This window comes from Pristiophorus japonicus, chromosome 6 (genome assembly GCF_044704955.1).
Source record: "Pristiophorus japonicus isolate sPriJap1 chromosome 6, sPriJap1.hap1, whole genome shotgun sequence".
NCBI lineage: Eukaryota > Metazoa > Chordata > Chondrichthyes > Pristiophoridae > Pristiophorus > Pristiophorus japonicus.
Window position 1 is genome coordinate 248,345,893 of NC_091982.1, and position 16,500 is coordinate 248,362,392.

General features: G+C 45.0%; 1 protein-coding gene across 1 annotated transcript in view; it reads right to left on the reverse strand.

Annotated features, from left to right (window-relative positions):
* The window catches only part of phc3 (polyhomeotic homolog 3 (Drosophila)), a 131,422-nt gene extending 115,324 nt beyond the window's left edge, over positions 1-16,098 (reverse strand). Inside the window, exons 1-2 of the mRNA XM_070882458.1 lie at positions 15,997-16,098; positions 15,811-15,844 (exon numbers count right to left, since the gene is read on the reverse strand). The gene's annotated coding sequence lies outside the window, so the exon portion shown is untranslated. The remainder of the gene's footprint in view (positions 1-15,810; positions 15,845-15,996) is intronic.
* Between the last annotated feature and the right edge of the window lie 402 nt (positions 16,099-16,500).

Here is a 16,500-nt window from a genome sequence, read left to right on the forward strand (position 1 = left end):
GCCACTCCACAACCCTTCCTCTTTCAACCTGATCTCCTGGTCGAGAAGAACAACGGCAACAATGAGGGTACCACAGCTGTCGTCATGGCAATGACATCACTAGAAAGCACCGTCTGATGGCAGGCGGGCAGAGACTGGCAGTTACCATTTCCTCCGCAACTGGCTGCATTGAAAATGGCATCCCTCCCGCCCCCTCCTCTGGAGTTGGCAGGTGTGCTACTGCAATCTGAACTCACTCTGAACTATTATTAATAATGTATGCCCCTTAATTTGGCAGGCTTCAGATACAGCCAGACAGGACAGCACAGGTTTAGAGTTGTGAAGGGCAAGTTTAAGACACAGAATCATAGAAAGGATAGACTTGCTTTGGAGACAGTTCAGAGAGGGTTCACAAGGTTGATTCCGGAGATGAGGGGGTTGGCTTATGAGGATAGGTTGAGTAGGTTGGGCCTCTACTCACTGGAATTCAGAAGAATGAGAGATGATCTTATCGAAACGTATAAGATTATGAGGGGGTTTGACAAGGTGGATGCAGAGAGGATATTTCCACTGAGAGGGGAGACTAGAACTAGGGGCCATAATCTGAGAATAAGGAGCCACCTATTTAAAACTGAGATGAGGAGAAATTTCTTCTCTCAAGAGGGTTGTAAATCTATGGAATTTGTTGCCTCAGAGAGCTGTGGAAGCTGGGTCATTGAATAAATTTAGGTCAGAGATAAACAGTTTCTTAACCGTTAAGAGATTATAGGGAGTGGGCAGGGAAGTGGAGCTGAGTCCATGATTGGATCAGCCATGATCTTATTAAATGGCGGAGCAGGCTCAAGGGGCCAAATGGCCTACTCCTGCTCCTATTTCTTATGTTCTTATGTTCTAATTGTTACGGCACAGAAAGAGGCCATTCAACCCGTCGAGCCCGTGCCGGCTCTCTGCAAGAGCACCTCAGCCAATCCCACTCCCCCGCCCTTTACCCGTAGCCCGGCAAAAAAAATGTACTTCAAGACAGACGCCACAAAAAGTGTTTCTTTACACAGAGGATGAACAACAGATGGAAAGGCTTTGCCAGAAAGGACGGCTAAGGCCAGGAGACGAGGCTGGCTTGGCGCAACAATGGGAAATGCTCCTGTCGGTATTGTGGAAGGATGAGATCAAAATATCCAAAGAGCCTTCTTCATCAGGACCACTGTTGTGCTTCTATTGAACATTTTCTTTTTATTCGTTCCGGGATGTGGGCGTCACTGGTAAGGTCGGCATTTATTGTACATCCCTAATTGCTCTTGAGAAGGTGGCGGTGAGCCGCCTTCTTGAACTGCTGCAGTCCGTGTGGTGAAGGTGCTCCCACAGTTCGGGAGTTCCAGGATTTGGACCCAGCAACGATGAAGGAACAGCAGATATATTTCCAAGTCAGGATGATGTGTGACTTGGAGGGGAACTTGGAAGTGGTGGTGTTCCCATGCGCCTGCTGTCCTTGTCCTTCTAGGTGGTAGAGTTTGCGGGTTTAGGAGGTGCTGCCAAAGAAGCAGAGGAAGGGGAGCGGGGGTGTGGAGTGAGCTGTGGGGGAGGTGGAATATTGTTTTCAAGGGATCAGCCCTTCACCATTTTGCCTATTTCCCAATCATTCCAAATCAGACCGTCCAGCAAAGGGGCACTCCAGGCAAGGCTCACAAAAAATGTTCTGGTTTGCTTCAAAAAGAAAACAAATGTGAAATTTATCTTGTGCTATTTTAATTTTCAGTTTGTAAACTATCTTGGGCTTCAGATTATTCTGGCCAGTGGCCACACCAATTCCCAGGCTGTGTTCTTGGCATTCACAGGATGATGAGGCAGTTGTGGACACTGAGTCCAGTGTGCATGCTGGGCCAGGCAATGATTGATTATAACCTGTGTCAAATAGACACAAAGCTCTCTCTGTGGACTGCTCTTTACTAATTATCATTGCAGCCGAGTTGATAAATGCAGTGCCTATTGTGGAATGGCGCAATACAGTCTTCGATTTCCAGTCTGTGCTGAGCTGAATTAAGGGAATGGGAGCATTGAGGTTATGTCACTGGACTGGTAATCCAGCAAGCCTGGACTATTGATCCGGAGACATGAGTTCATATACCCACCACAGCAGCTGGGGAATTTAAATTCAGTTCATTAAATAAATATGGAATAAAAAAGCTAGCATCAGTAATGGTGACCATGAAACTACCGGAAAAACCCAACTGGTTCACTAATGTCCTCTAGGGAAGGAAATCGGCCTATATGTGACTCCAGACCCACAGCAATGTGGTTGACTCTTAACTGCCCTCTGAAATGGCCCAGCGAGCCTCTCAGTTGAAACAAACTGCTACGAAAACATCACACGGACTGCAGCAGTTCATGAAGGCGGCTCATCACCACCTGAACTCAAGGACAATTAGGGATGGGCAATAAATACCGGCCTTGCCAGCGACGCCCACATCCCGTGAATGAATTTTTTTAAACGCAGGTTATGTTTTGTATTCAAAATTGAGGAGTGATCTACCTGAGGTCTTTAAAATTCTGAATGGATAGGATAGATACTCTGTACATCCTCTGGAGAATCCAACATTAGCTTGTATTTATATAACGCCTTTAACTTAGTAAAATATCCCAAGGCACTTCACAGGAGTGTTATAAAACAAAAAAAACTGACACCGAGCTGCATAAGGAGAAATTAGGGCAGATCACCGAAAGCTTGGTCAGAGAGGTAGGTTTTAAGGCTTAAAGGGGGAGGGAGAGGTAGAGAGGCAGAGAGGTTTAGGCCGAGAATTCCAGAGCTTAGGGCCTAGGCAGCTGAAGACACGGCCACCAATGGTGGAGCGATTATAATCAGGGATGCTCAAGAGGGCAGAATTAGAGGAGCGCAGGCATCTCGGTGGGGGGGGGGGGTGGGGGGGGCGGGGTTGTGGGGCTGGAGGAGATTACAGAGATAGAAAGGGACAATGCCATAGAGGGATTTGTAAACAAGGATGAGAATTTTGAAATCAAGGATATGAATTATTTTACAATACAATCTGCTGAATATTTCATATCAACTGCAGGGCATTCTGAAAAGGGAGGGTGAACAGCCAGTTGTGGTGCATACAGGTGCCAACGATATAGGTAAAAAACGGGATGAGGTCCGACAAGACGAATTTAGGGAGCAAGGAGCTAAATTAAAAAGTAGGACCTCAAAAGTAGTAATCTCAGGATTGTTACCAGTGCCACGTGCTAGTCAGAGTAGGAATCGCAGGATAGCTCTGACCAATACGTGGCTTGAGGAGTGATGCAGAAGGGAGGGATTCAAATTTCTGGGACATTGGAACCGGTTCTGGGGGAGGTGGGACCAGTACAAGCCGGACGGTCTGCACCTGGACAGGACCGGAACCAATGTCCGAGGGGTGTGTTTGCTAGTGCTGTTGGGGAGAAGTTAAACTAATATGGCAGGCGGGTGGGAACCTACGCAGGGAGACAGAGGGAAGTAGAATGGCGGCAGAAGCAAAAGATAGAAAGAAGAAAAGTAAAAGTGGAGGGCAGAAAAACCCAAGGCAAAAAGCAAACAGGGCCACATTACAGCAAAATTCTAAAGGGGCAAAGTGTGTTGGAAAGACAAGCCTGCAGGCTCTGTGCCTCAATGCGAGGAGTATTCGGAATAAGATGGACGAATTAACTGCACAGATAGCAGTTAACGGGTATGATGTAATTGGCATCACAGAGACATGACTCCAGGGTGATCAAGGCTGGGAACTCAACATTCAGGGGTATTCAACATTTAGGAAGAATAGACAGGAAGGAAAAGGAGGCGGGGTGGCATTACTGGTTAAAGAGGAAATTAATGCTATAGTAAGAAAGGACATTAGCTTGGATGATGTGGAATCTGTATGGATGGAGCTACGGAATACCAAGGAGCAGAAAACGCTAGTGGAAGTTGTGTACAGACCACCAAACAGTAGTAGTAAGGTTGGGGACAGCATCAAACAAGAAATTAGGGATGCATGCAATAAAGGTACAGCAGTTATCATGGGTGACTTTAATCTACATATTGATTGGGCTAACCAAACTGGTAGCAATGCGGTAGAGGAGGATTTCCTGGAGTTTATTAGGCATGGTTTTCTTGACCAATATGTCGAGGAACCAACTAGGGAGCTGGCCATCCTAGACTGGGTGATATGTAATGAGAAAGGACTAATTAGCAATCTTGTTGTGTGAGGCCCCTGGGGAAGAGTGACCATAACATCGTAGAATTCTTTATTAAGATGGAGAGTGACAGAGTTAATTCAGAAACTAGGGTCCTGAACTTAAGGAAAGGTAACGTCGACGGTTTGAGGCGTGAATTGGCTAGAATAGTCTGGCAAATTATACTTAAAGGGTTGACGGTGGATAGGCAATGGCAAACATTTAAAGATCACATGGATGAACTTCAGCAATTGTACATCCCTGTCTGGTGTAAAAATAAAATGGAGAAGGTGGTTCAACCGTGGCTAACAAGGGAAATTAAGTATAGTGTTAAATCCAAAGAACAGGCATATAAATAGAATAAGCAACAAACCTGAGGACTGGGAGAAATTTAGAATTCAGCAGAGGAGGACAAAGGGTTTAATTAAGAGGGGGAAAATAGAGTACGAGAAGAAGCTTGCCAGGAACATAAAAATTGACTGCAAAAGCTTAAAAGCTTCTATAGATATGTGAAGAGAAAAAGATTAATGAAGGCAAAACTAGGTCCCTTGCAGTCGGATTCAGATGAATTTATAATGGAGAACAAAGAAATGGCAGACAAATTGAACAAATACTTTGGTTCTGTCTTCACGAAGGAAGACACAAATAACCTTCTGGAAGTACTAGAGGACCGAGGGTCTAGTGAGAAGGAGGAACTGAAGGATATCCTTATTAGGCGGGAAATTGTGTTAGGGAAATTGATGGGATTGAAGGCCAATAAATCCCCGGGGCCTAATAGTCTGCATCCCAGAGTACTTAAGGAAGTGGCCCTAGAAATAGTGGATGCATTGGTGATCATTTTCCAACAGTCTATCGAATCTGGATCAGTTTCTATGGACTGGAGGGTAGCTAATGTAACACCACTTTTTAAAAAGGGAGGGAGAGAGAAAGCGGGCAATTATAGACTGGTTAGCCTGATAGCAGTAGTGGGGAAAATGTTGGAATCAGTTATTAAGAATGAAATAGCAGCGCATTTGGAAAGCAGTGACAGGATCGGTCCAAGACATCATGGATTTATGAAGGGGAAATCATGCTTGACAAATCTTCTGTAATTTTTTGAGGATGTAACTAGTAGAGTGGACAAGGGAGAACCAGTGGATGTGGTGTATTTGGACTTTCAAAAGGCTTTTGACAAGGTCCCACACAAGAGATTGGTGTGCAAAATCAAAGCTCATGGTATTGGGGGTAATATATTGACGTGGATAGAGAACTGGTTGGCAGAGAGGAAGCAGAGAGTCGGGATAAATGGGTCCTTTTCAGAATGGCAGGCAGTGACTAGTGGAGTGCCGCAGGGCTCAGTGCTGGGATCCCAGCTCTTTACAATATACATCAATGATTTAAAGGAATTGAGTGTAATATCTCCAAGTTTGCAGATGAGACTAAACTGAGTGGCGATGTGAGCTGTGAGTGGGATGTAGGATGCTGCAGGGTGACTTGGACAGGTTAGGCGAGTGGGCAAATGCATCACAGATGCAGTATAATGTGGATAAATGTGAGGTTATCCACTTTGGGGGCAAAAACGCGAAGACAGAATATTATCTGAATGGCGGCAGATTAGGAAAAGGGGAGGTGCAATGAGACCTGGGTGTCATGGTTCATCAGTCATTGAAAGTTGGCATACAGGTACAGCAGGCAGTGAAGAAGGCAAATGGTATGTTGGCCTTCATAGCTAAGGGATTTGAGTATAGGAGCAGGGAGGTCTTACTGCAGTTGTACAGGGCCTTGATGAGGTCTCACCTGGAATATTGTGTTCAGTTTTGGTCTCCTAATCTGAGGAAGGACGTTCTTGCTATTGAGGGAGTGCAGCGAAGGTTCACCAGACTGATTCCCGGGATGGCAGGACTGACATATGAGGAGAGGCTGGATCAACTGGGCCTTTATACATTGGAGTTTAGAATGATGAGAGGGGATCGCATAGAAACATATAAGATTCTGACGGGACTGGACAGGTTAGATGCGGGAAGAATGTTCCCGATGTTGGGGAAGTCCAGAACCGGGGACACAGTCTTAGGATAAGGGGTAGGCCATTTAGGACTGAGATGAGGAGAAACTTCTTCACTCAGAGCATTGTTAACCTGTGGAATTCCCTGCTGCAGAGTGTTGTTGATGCCAGTTCATTGGATATATTCAAGAGCGAGTTAGATATGGCCCTTAATGCAAAGGGGATCAAGGGATATGGAGAGAAAGCAGGAAAGGGGTACTGAGGGGAATGATCAGCCATGATCTTATTGAATGGTGGTGCAGGCTCGACGGGCCGAATGGCCTACTCCTGCACCTATTTTCTATGTTTCTATGTTTCTAAGTTAGCAGTTTCATTTGTGGAATAGACAGTATTACTATTATTTGCGGAGTCGGCAGTATTACTATTATTTATGGAATAGACAGTTACTATTACTTTAAAGTAATTGGCAGAGGAGTGGAGACGTTTTTTTTTACACAGCGAGTTGTTGTGATCTGGAATGCGCTGCCTGAAAGGGCGTTGTAATCGTAACTTTCATAAGGGATTGGATGAATACTTGAATTTTTCAGGGCTATGAGGAAAAGAGGGGTGGCTAGCAGCAGGGGCGGGTGGGGAGGGGAGGTGGGACTAATTTTGTCTTTCGGATGAGACAAAGCGAGGCCCCATCTGCTCTCTCAGGTGGATGTAAAAGATCCCATGGCACTGTTTCAAAGAGGAGCAGGAGAGTTATCACCAGCGTCCTGGGGCCAATATTTATCCCACAACTAACCTAAAACAGATTATCTGGCCATTATCACATTGCTGTCTGTGGGAGCTTGCTGTGCTCAAATTGGCTGCCGTGTTTCTTACATTACAACAGCGACTACACTTCAAAAGTACTTCATTGGCTGTAAAGCGCTTTGGGGCGGCCGAAGGTCGTGAAAGGCATTATAGAAATGAAAGTCTTTCTTTCTTTTAATTGAATCGCTCTTTCAAAGAGCCGGCACAGCCACAATGGGCCAGATGACCCCCTGTTGTGCTGTAAGATTCGAGGATTCTATGAGTGCCAGTTTCCAAACTGTAAATACCTTCCTCATTCTGTTGGGATGTCAAAGTAAAGCTTTTTCATCACCTCAGGCCTCCTTCATAGGTCCTCCCGCCACAGCTTCACGCACGCTAGCTGTTTCGCTTCTCTTTATTTCTTGTTTTGCATCCTCTCAAATGATTTCTCTCTCAGACTTAGCCACCTCTTCATTTAACCTCTGCTGTGACCAATAATCTGAGTAGCAACAAGAGTTCGAGAGTTATTGAAACAATTACTGTCCGATACGCTAGAAGCCTTCCTCTTTACATTCTTCTCGTCTCGGTCTTTAACTGGCTCCAATCTATTGTTCCTTACACCTCTCTTTCCTCACAGCAATTGCACACAATCTTCTGGCACAGTGGGTAATCAACTCACCTCTGAGTCAGAAGGTTTGTGGGTTCAAGTCCTCCTCCATGTATTGAGCACAAAAATGTAGGCTGACACTCCTAGTGCAGTGCTGAGGGAGCACCGCACTGTCGGAGGTGCCGTCTTTCGAAGAAGAGTAGGGGAGTTATCCCCAGTGTTCTGGCCAATATTTATCCCTCAATGAACACAACAAAAACAGATTATCTGGTCATTATCACATTGCTGTTTGTGGGAGCTTGCTGTGTGTGAATTGCCTGTCGCGTTTCCCACATTACAACAGTGACTACACTTCAAAAAGTACTTTGTTGACTGTAAAGCGCTTTGAGACATCCGGTGGTCGGGAAAGGAGCTATAGAAATGCAAGTCTTTCTTTCTTACGTCTCTTCCACTCTTTACTCATGACTGTTCCTTGCCAGATTCAATTTTAACTGATGTCTCAGTGTCTTACGCTGGGAGGGCAGACAGACCAATGCTGAAGTCAAAGGAAGTAGTCAGCACACAGTGAGAAGAATTTGATGGGCAGGGCCGAAGGTTAGTACCATTAGGAGGTACAGCGAGGGACCAATGCGGAGAGAGAGTGGGGCGGGGGAGGTGCAACTGTATAAACAGGAAAAACAGAAAGAACCTTTCGGTATCGTCCATCGAAGCTCAGTGGCAGCAGTAATGGGGGGATGGACAGACAAGCTGCGAGGGAGAATAAACAGCTTGTGATGGTTATTGTTGGTCTATCACTCATCCTTTTTTGGCGTGGAAGCAAGTCATCCTCATTTCGAGGGACTGCCAATGAGAGAGATCGGAAGATCAGATCTGGAATTTGGGACGTTCTTACTGTCAAATGTCACGCTATCTTCATTCTTAAATTTATTGCACTCCTGCAAATGTCTCTCTGCAAAATTAATTTTTAGCCAAACATGCTGACAGTCTTGGGTTCAGAAAAGTATCCTTTGTGCTAATATTTACAGCAATTGTATCAGATTCAACGCAACAAGCAGCCATGCACTTTAATTTCCACAGATTTAACAGCAAACTCGTTAAACGTTTGAAGAAACATGCTTCCGATATTGCTTTGTTAATATTCTGAATATTAGATCTTGCTCTTAAGCTGTTCGATATCCATATTATTTTTCTTGCCGTTATCTCTCCCACGCAGGTCTTGCTACACACAGGCACCACTCCCCTCAGAATGCGACCTATGCCAATCTGTAACTTACCGCCAAACAGGTCCTGAGAAAGTTGCTTCGAGTTGTATTTCCTTCCAACTTTCTTTCATCACCTTCACATCAGCCTCACTGAGATTGGGAACTCAGCTCACGAAGAACCGATGCACCAACACTGTGAGGCACAACTTTCTACACTCCTTTTCAGCTTGAGACAAATCTGCACACACTGCCAGTAACGTACTGGTATAGTGTCAGCCGTGGCTCAGTGGGTGGCATCCTCACTTCTGAGTCAGAAGGTCGTAGATTTAAGTCCCACTCCAGGGTCTTGAGCACAGAAATCCAGGCTGACATTATCACATTGCTGTTTGTGGGAGCTTGCTGTGCGCAAATTGGCTGCCACGTTTCCTACATTACAGCAGCAGCTACACTTCAAATCAATTGCAGTGCTGAGGGAGCGCTGCACTGTCGGAGGTGCCATCATTCAGAATGTTAAACTGAGGCCTCGTCTGTACTCCCGTGCAGATGTAAATGGCACTTTGGAGTTATCCCTGGTGACAGTATTTATCCCTCAATCAATATCACTAAAACAGATTATCTGATCATTAAACGAAAGACATGCATTTATAGAGCACCTTTCACGACCACCGATGACTCAAAGTGCTTTACAGCCAATGAAGTATGTTTTATGAAAGGGAAATCATGTTTGACAAATTTGCTGGAGTTCTTTGAGGATGTAACGAGCAGGGTGGATAAGGGGGAACCAGTGGATGTGGTGTATTTGGATTTCCAGAAGGCATTCAATAAGGTGCCACATAAAAGGTTACTGCACAAGATAAAAGCTCATGGGGTTGGGGGTAATATATTAGCATGGATAGAGGATTGGCTAACTAACAGAAAACAGAGAGTCAGGATTAATGGGTCATTTTCGGGTTGACAATCAGTAACTAGTGGTGTGCCGCAGGGATCGGTGCTGGGTCCTCAACTATTTACAATCTATATTAATGACTTGGATGAAGGGACCAAGTGTAATGTAGCCAAGTTTGCTGATGATACAAACATGGGTGAGAAAGAAAATTGTGAGGAGGACACAAAAAATCTGCAAAGGGATATAGACAGGCTAAGTGAGTGGGCAAAAATTTGGCAGATGGAGTATAATGTGGGAAAATGTGAGGTTATCCACTTTGGCAGAAAAAGTAGAAAAGCAAATTATAATTTAAATGGAGAAAAATTGCAAAGTGCTGCAGTACAGAGGGCATGAAACACAAAAAGTTAGTATGCAGGCACAGCAAGTAATCAGGAAGGCAAATGGAATGTTGCCCTTTATTGCAAGGGGGATAGAGTATAAAAGCAGAGAAGTCCTGCTACAACTGTACAGGGTATTGGTGAGGCCACAGCTGGAGTACTGCGTACAGTTTTGGTCTCCTTATTTAAGGAAGGATATACTTGCATTGGAGGCTGTTCAGAGAAGGTTCACTAGGTTGATTCTGGAGATGAGGGGGTTGACATATGAAGATAGGTTGAGGTGGTTTGGCCTATACTCACTGGAGTTTAGAAGAATGAGAGGTGATCTTATCGAAAGATATAAGATAATGAGGGGGCTCGACAAGGTGGATGCAGAGAGGATATTTCCACTCATAGGGGAAACTAAAACTAGTCTCAGAATAAGGGGCTGACCATTTAAAACTGAGATGAGGAGGAATTTCTTCTCTGAGGGTTGTAAATCTATGGAATTGTCTGCCCCAGAGAGCTATGGAGGCTGGGTCATTGAATATATTTAAGGCAGAGATGGACAGATTTTTGAGTGATAAGGGAGTAAAGGGGTTATGGGGAGTGGGTGGAGCTGAGTCCGGGATCAGATCAGTCGCGATCTTATTAAATGGCGGAGCAAACTCGAGGGGCCAGGTGGTCTACTCCTGCTCATATTTCTTATGTTCTTATGGAGTGTAGTCACTGTTGTAATGTGGGAAAGCGGGAGCCAATTTGCGCAGAGCAAGCTCCCACAAACAGCAACGTGATAATGACCCAGAAAATCTGTTTTTGTTATGTTGATTGAGGGATAAATATTGACCAGGACGCCGAGGATAATTCCCCTGCTCTTCTTTGAAATAGTACCGTGGGATCATTTACGACCACCTGAGAGGGCAGAACGGGGCTGCTGTTATCACATTATCATATTGCTGTTTGTGGGAGCTTGCTGTGCACAAATTGGCTGCCACATTTCCTACATTACAGCAGCGACTACACTTCCCAAAGTATTTCATTGGCTGTAAAGCGCTTTGGGACGTCTGGTGGTCTTGAAAGGTGCTCGAGGAATATTTCTCTCTCGTGCTTTAGTGCACTGTCAGCTTAGAATGTAAGCAAACAGGACACTTGGACTTCACCCAGTTGGCGAACTGCCAACCGACAGTAGTCAGCGAGCGTGGCTGTCGGCTCCAAGTCAGGTGCACAATTGGCAAAAGCGAAAGAATGTCAGTACAGGTTCTACCAATGTTTAATCTCCCATGACCGTGGCAGTGGTGTGGAGACCATTTTTGAAGTGGGTCCATTGTATCTCAGGTACAGGATCTATTTTCTCGGTGGAGCTGGGGATATATTCTCCCAAGTTTTTTTTTGAATCTTTGACACTTTGACTGTAATTTACATATATCTACATTTTGTTAAAAAATTTCCATGAGGGCACACATTTCCTGTCCAGAAATGTTACTTTCCCATTGTCGCCGTTTTTGGTCACGCTTTATTGTCAGCGTTTCCAATTGTCCTGGCCAAAATATATTCTTCAATCAAAGTGATAGAAAAAAAATCCTAGGTGATTTGGTCATTTATCACACAGCTATTTGTTGGATCTTGCTGTGCGCTATTTGGGTGCCGTATTTCCCTACATTGCAACAGTGGCAACAAAGAAGGTTCTTTATTAACTGTGAAGCATTGTGGGATGTCCTGCAGTCATGCAACGCACTATGCAAATGAAAAGTTCTTTCTACTGAAAACATTTCTCATTCAATTCTCCCCATCAACTGTCACAATGTCGGTTGCTGAATCTAGGAACTAGGTGTCTCTGTCGGGAGAATTTCTGAAGCCTTTCTCACAGCTCCTTGCCATCTTATTCATAAAAAAACCTTTATATTTATGATTTGACCACAGGCAATGGAACACGCAATTAACTAGTATGCATAAATGCAACAACACCATCATCATAGGCAGTCCCTCGTATTGAGGATGGCTTGCCTCCACGCCAAAAAGGGATGAGTTCGCAGGTGTTTCAATGAAGGATCTAATATTCCAGGTCCAGAATTACATATTGAAGGGTGGAAGATGCCTGTGCGTGGATTTTTTTTAACGTGTGGTGGCCGATGCACACCAGGCACCACACGGGCTTGACAGAGCTAGGTTTTGGTTCAGTGACAAGGATTAGCCAAGACGACTGGAGACCAGCTCTGTTGCACAGACCTAGTGCGCACACATATCGCAATGTGGGCTGGCCCGTGCTGGGTCCGCGCCTCTTCTGGGCCCCGAACTCATGCCTCTCCCGGGCCCCAATCATGTTGCTCCGCCACTCCTCCGCCCCGACCTCGCCACTACTGATGTACCTGCTCACGCTCTACTCAGTGACCTGGATTTTGGTGACGTCCAATTCAGTCGCCCTCTTCACAGCCGTCACGCTCTTGTACCAGCACGCGCTGTACCTTGAAGCGGCAGCCCCGACCTGCGAGGACTATCAGCCGCCTTTAATTTGCCAACAGCAACTTGCATTTATATAACACAAACCGCAAGGTGATATTGACACAGAGAATCTGTTTTAGGTGTTGGTTCAGGGATAGCTATTGACCAAGAGCGGTGCAGGCTAGAAGGGCCGAATGGCCAACTCCTGCACCTAGTTTCTATGTAAGACACTGGGAGAAACTATCCTGCTCTAATTCAGTCGTGGCTCAGTGGGCAGCACTCTCGCCTCTGAGTCAGGAGCTTGTGGGTTGCAAGTCCCACTCCAGAGACTTGAAAACAAAAATCTAGGCTGACACTCTCAGTTGAGTACTGAGGGAGCGCTGCACTGTCGGAGGTGCCATCTTTCGGATGAGACGTTAACCCGAGGCCCTGTTTGCTCTTTCAGATGGCCGCAAAAGATCCCATGGCACTATTTTGAAGACGAGTAGGGGAGTTATTTATCCCCGGTGTCCTGAGACCAATATTTATCCCTCAATCAACATAACAAAAACAGATTATCCGGTCATTATCACATTGCTGTTTGTGGGAGCTTGCTGTGCGCAATTTGGCTGCCGCGTTTCCCACATTACAACAGTGACTACACTTCAAAAGTATTTCATTGGCTGTAAAGCACTTTGAGACATCCGGTGGTCATGAAAGGTGATATATAAATACAAATCTTTCTTTCTTTATACCTTTCTTTCCAGAACAATGACATAAGTTTTAAATTAGTCTTCCACAATTAGAATCTGGGCCCCTTTTTCCTATTGTCATGGTTTGATTTGAAGCAGTGCTTTACATTTGCCTTTCCTGTATTATTTATATATTGCATTTTTTTAAAGTCATAAATCTCTACTGCAACTCTCTCCAGGGCTTCAACATCTCCCTTGTGACTCAGTGACAGGAAATGGATACAGAAAGAAAAGAAACATTTGCATTTATATTGCGCCTTTTTGCAACCTCAGGCCATCCCAAAGCACTTTACAGGCAATGAAGTTATTTTGAAGTGTAGTCACTGTTGTAATGCAGGAAATAGTGCTCAAAGTGTGATCTGACTATAATGAGCATGACTTTCTTCGACATGTATACCACTATTTTTGCTGTATGAGCTGTGGCTCAATGGGTAGAACTCTCATGTCAGAAGGTCGTGGGTTCAAGTCCCACTCCAGAGACTTGAGCACATAAAATCTAGGCTGACACTTGGGTGCAGTGCTGAGGGAGTGCTGCACTGTCCAAGGTACCATCTTTTGGATAAGACGCTAAACCGGCTGCCCACCCAGCTGGACGTAAAAGATCCCATGATAGGGAATCCTCCCCTGTGTCTTTGACATTATTTACACCTCAGCTAACACCAACATTTGACATCCATTCACGTTCTGTTTGTGGGATCTTACTGTGTGATAACTGGCTGCGAGATTTGCCTACATCACACAGTGAATTGGGATTAGTGTTGGAAACTGCATTCGACGAGCACGGACATTCTCTCCAATGTCTTTCTTTAGTTCTTTGCGGATGCATAACATAAAGACTTGCATTTCCATAGCACCTTTCACAACCACTGGACGTCCCAAGGTGTTTTACAGCCAATGAAGTACGTGCTGAAGTGTAGGCATTGTTGTAGGAAACGCTGTAACTAATCTGTGCACAGCAAGCTTGCACAAACAGCAACATAATAATAACCAGATAATCTGTTTTTTTGTTATGATTGAGGAATAAATATTGGCCAGGTATAACTCCCCTGCTCTTCTTCAAAATAGTGCTCTGGGATCTTTCACGTCCACCTGGGTGAGCAGCCGCGAATTAACGTCTCATCCGAAAGACGGCACCTCTGACAGTGCTGCACCCCCTCAGCACTACACTGGAGTGTCAACCTAGATTTTTGTGCTCAAGTCTCTGGAGTGGGACTTGAACCTACAACCTTCTAACCCAGAGAGAAATAGTTCTACCCACTGAGCCACGGCTGACATACATTAAAATATATAATTGGAACATGAACATCCAACATAATTATAATGAAAACGTTCCCATAATTCTACTTAGAATTCGTCCCCCCCCAAAATCAAAACGTTTGCCTGCACTTCATCATGAATGCAAGTGTCAGCTGTGGCTCAGTGGGTTGCACTCTCACCTCTGAGTCAGAATGTTGTGGGTTCGAGTCCCACTCCAGGGACTTGAGCACAATAATCTAGGCTGACACTCCAGTGCAGTGCTGAGGGAGTGCTGCACTGTCGGAAAGGGCAGTACTGAGGGAGCGCTGCACTGTCGGAGGGGACAATACTGAGGGAGTGCCACACTGTTGGAGGGGCAGTACTGAGTGAGTGCCGCATGATAGGAGGTCCTGTCTTTCGGATGAGACGTTAAATTGAGGCTCCATCTGCCCTCTCAGGTGGATGTAAAAGATTCCGTGTCACTATTTCGAAGAGGATCAAGGGAATTGTCCCTGGTGTTCTGGGGGGGGGGGCAATATTTATCCCTCAATCAATATAACAAAAACAGATGATCTGATCATTATCACATTGCTGTTTGTGGGAGCTTGCTGTGCGCAAATTGGCTGCTGTGTTTCTTATATTACAACAGTGACTACACTCCAAAAGTACTTCACTGGCTGTGAAGTGCTTTGGGACGTCCTGAGGCTGTGAAAGGCGCTATAAAAATGCAAATTTCTTCTTTTAAAAGAATGAGCCAGAGCCCAGGGACTACAGCTCCCAGAACACACTGCAGGCAGCGCGCATGCTCAGTCGCTCCAGGCTATAGTAAAGACGTCACATTTTGTACATATTCAGTAATGGCATTTTTTTTAAACACACACAAAAAAACATATTTTAAAACTCAAAGCTCCGCCGTGTATTTGAGCAGACAGGTAGAGTAAGATGCCATGCATTTAAAATAATGCCTCATATTCATTGTCCTTTTCCCCAAGATGTTAATATTGCTGCAGGAACACCGTTAAATCTCCTCAACAATAATGAGCAATGAGAGGTGGGTTCTGACACCACAATTCGGGCAGGCAGTCTGTTCAAAAAAAAAGCTTTTAACCATATGCAATTAAAATGCAGTTTCTACATTGCATGCTTTGAGGTGCATGGGTGAATTACAACTCCTGTCTACAGCTTCCGCTAATGTGTCTGCAGATTGCAATAAACGATAGTGAAACCGGCAGCAATATTCCAGACGTCTGATAATAAATTTTGCTTTTGCTGATTAAATCTTCACGGTGTGTGGAGCGAGCTTTTAGAGGGTAACAACCCTGATGCAAACACAAGACACACGCACACAGCAAGTCTTGCATTGCTGGAGCTGAAATCTAAATATTCAGGACAATTTGAGTGCATGTCCTTTTCAGGTCGATTTCACGCAGAACTTACTTGGGATTTCTTCGGAAATGGATTCTGCGAACGGCTGCAATTATAAACAGAAAAATGCAATTAGCTGAATTAGTCCATGTCATTACTCCTCATTAATTGGCACAGGGAGCGCAGGGCAAAGGGGGCATCTCTGCAGAGAAGTGAAGAGCAATTGTAGGCATGATTTTTGTTGTTGCATGGTCTTACCTGCATTGGACCGGTGTCACGCAGCTTGCATCTCTTTCTCTCTTGCCCCCCTGTTTAATGTATCTCGGGTTCTGAATACAGCATCAGAAGCACAGTCACGTATTGCACTGCGCAGAGTCTGGTGAGAGCAGAGAAGAGGGGAGGGGGAAGACACATCTACAACAAAACTTGATTTTAAAAATAGTAATGCACAGCACCACACAGAGCACAGGAGGAAGTAGAACAGGTCCGGTGCTGCAAAGGCTAGACAGATGGGAAAGAACCTCCCGTTTAACCGAAGCAGCTTCTTCATTCCTGCATGCAGATCAGTGACTGAGGGTAGCACACTCATGGTTAATGTCTCACCATCCAATTAGAAAGAAAGAATGAATAGCATTTTTACAGCACGGCTGCAAGACAGTCACAAGTTTTCCAGCCAATGAAGCACAGTCACAGTTGTAATGTAGGAAAAGCGATTTGTGCACAGCAAGCTCCCACAAACAGCAATGTGATAATGACCAGATA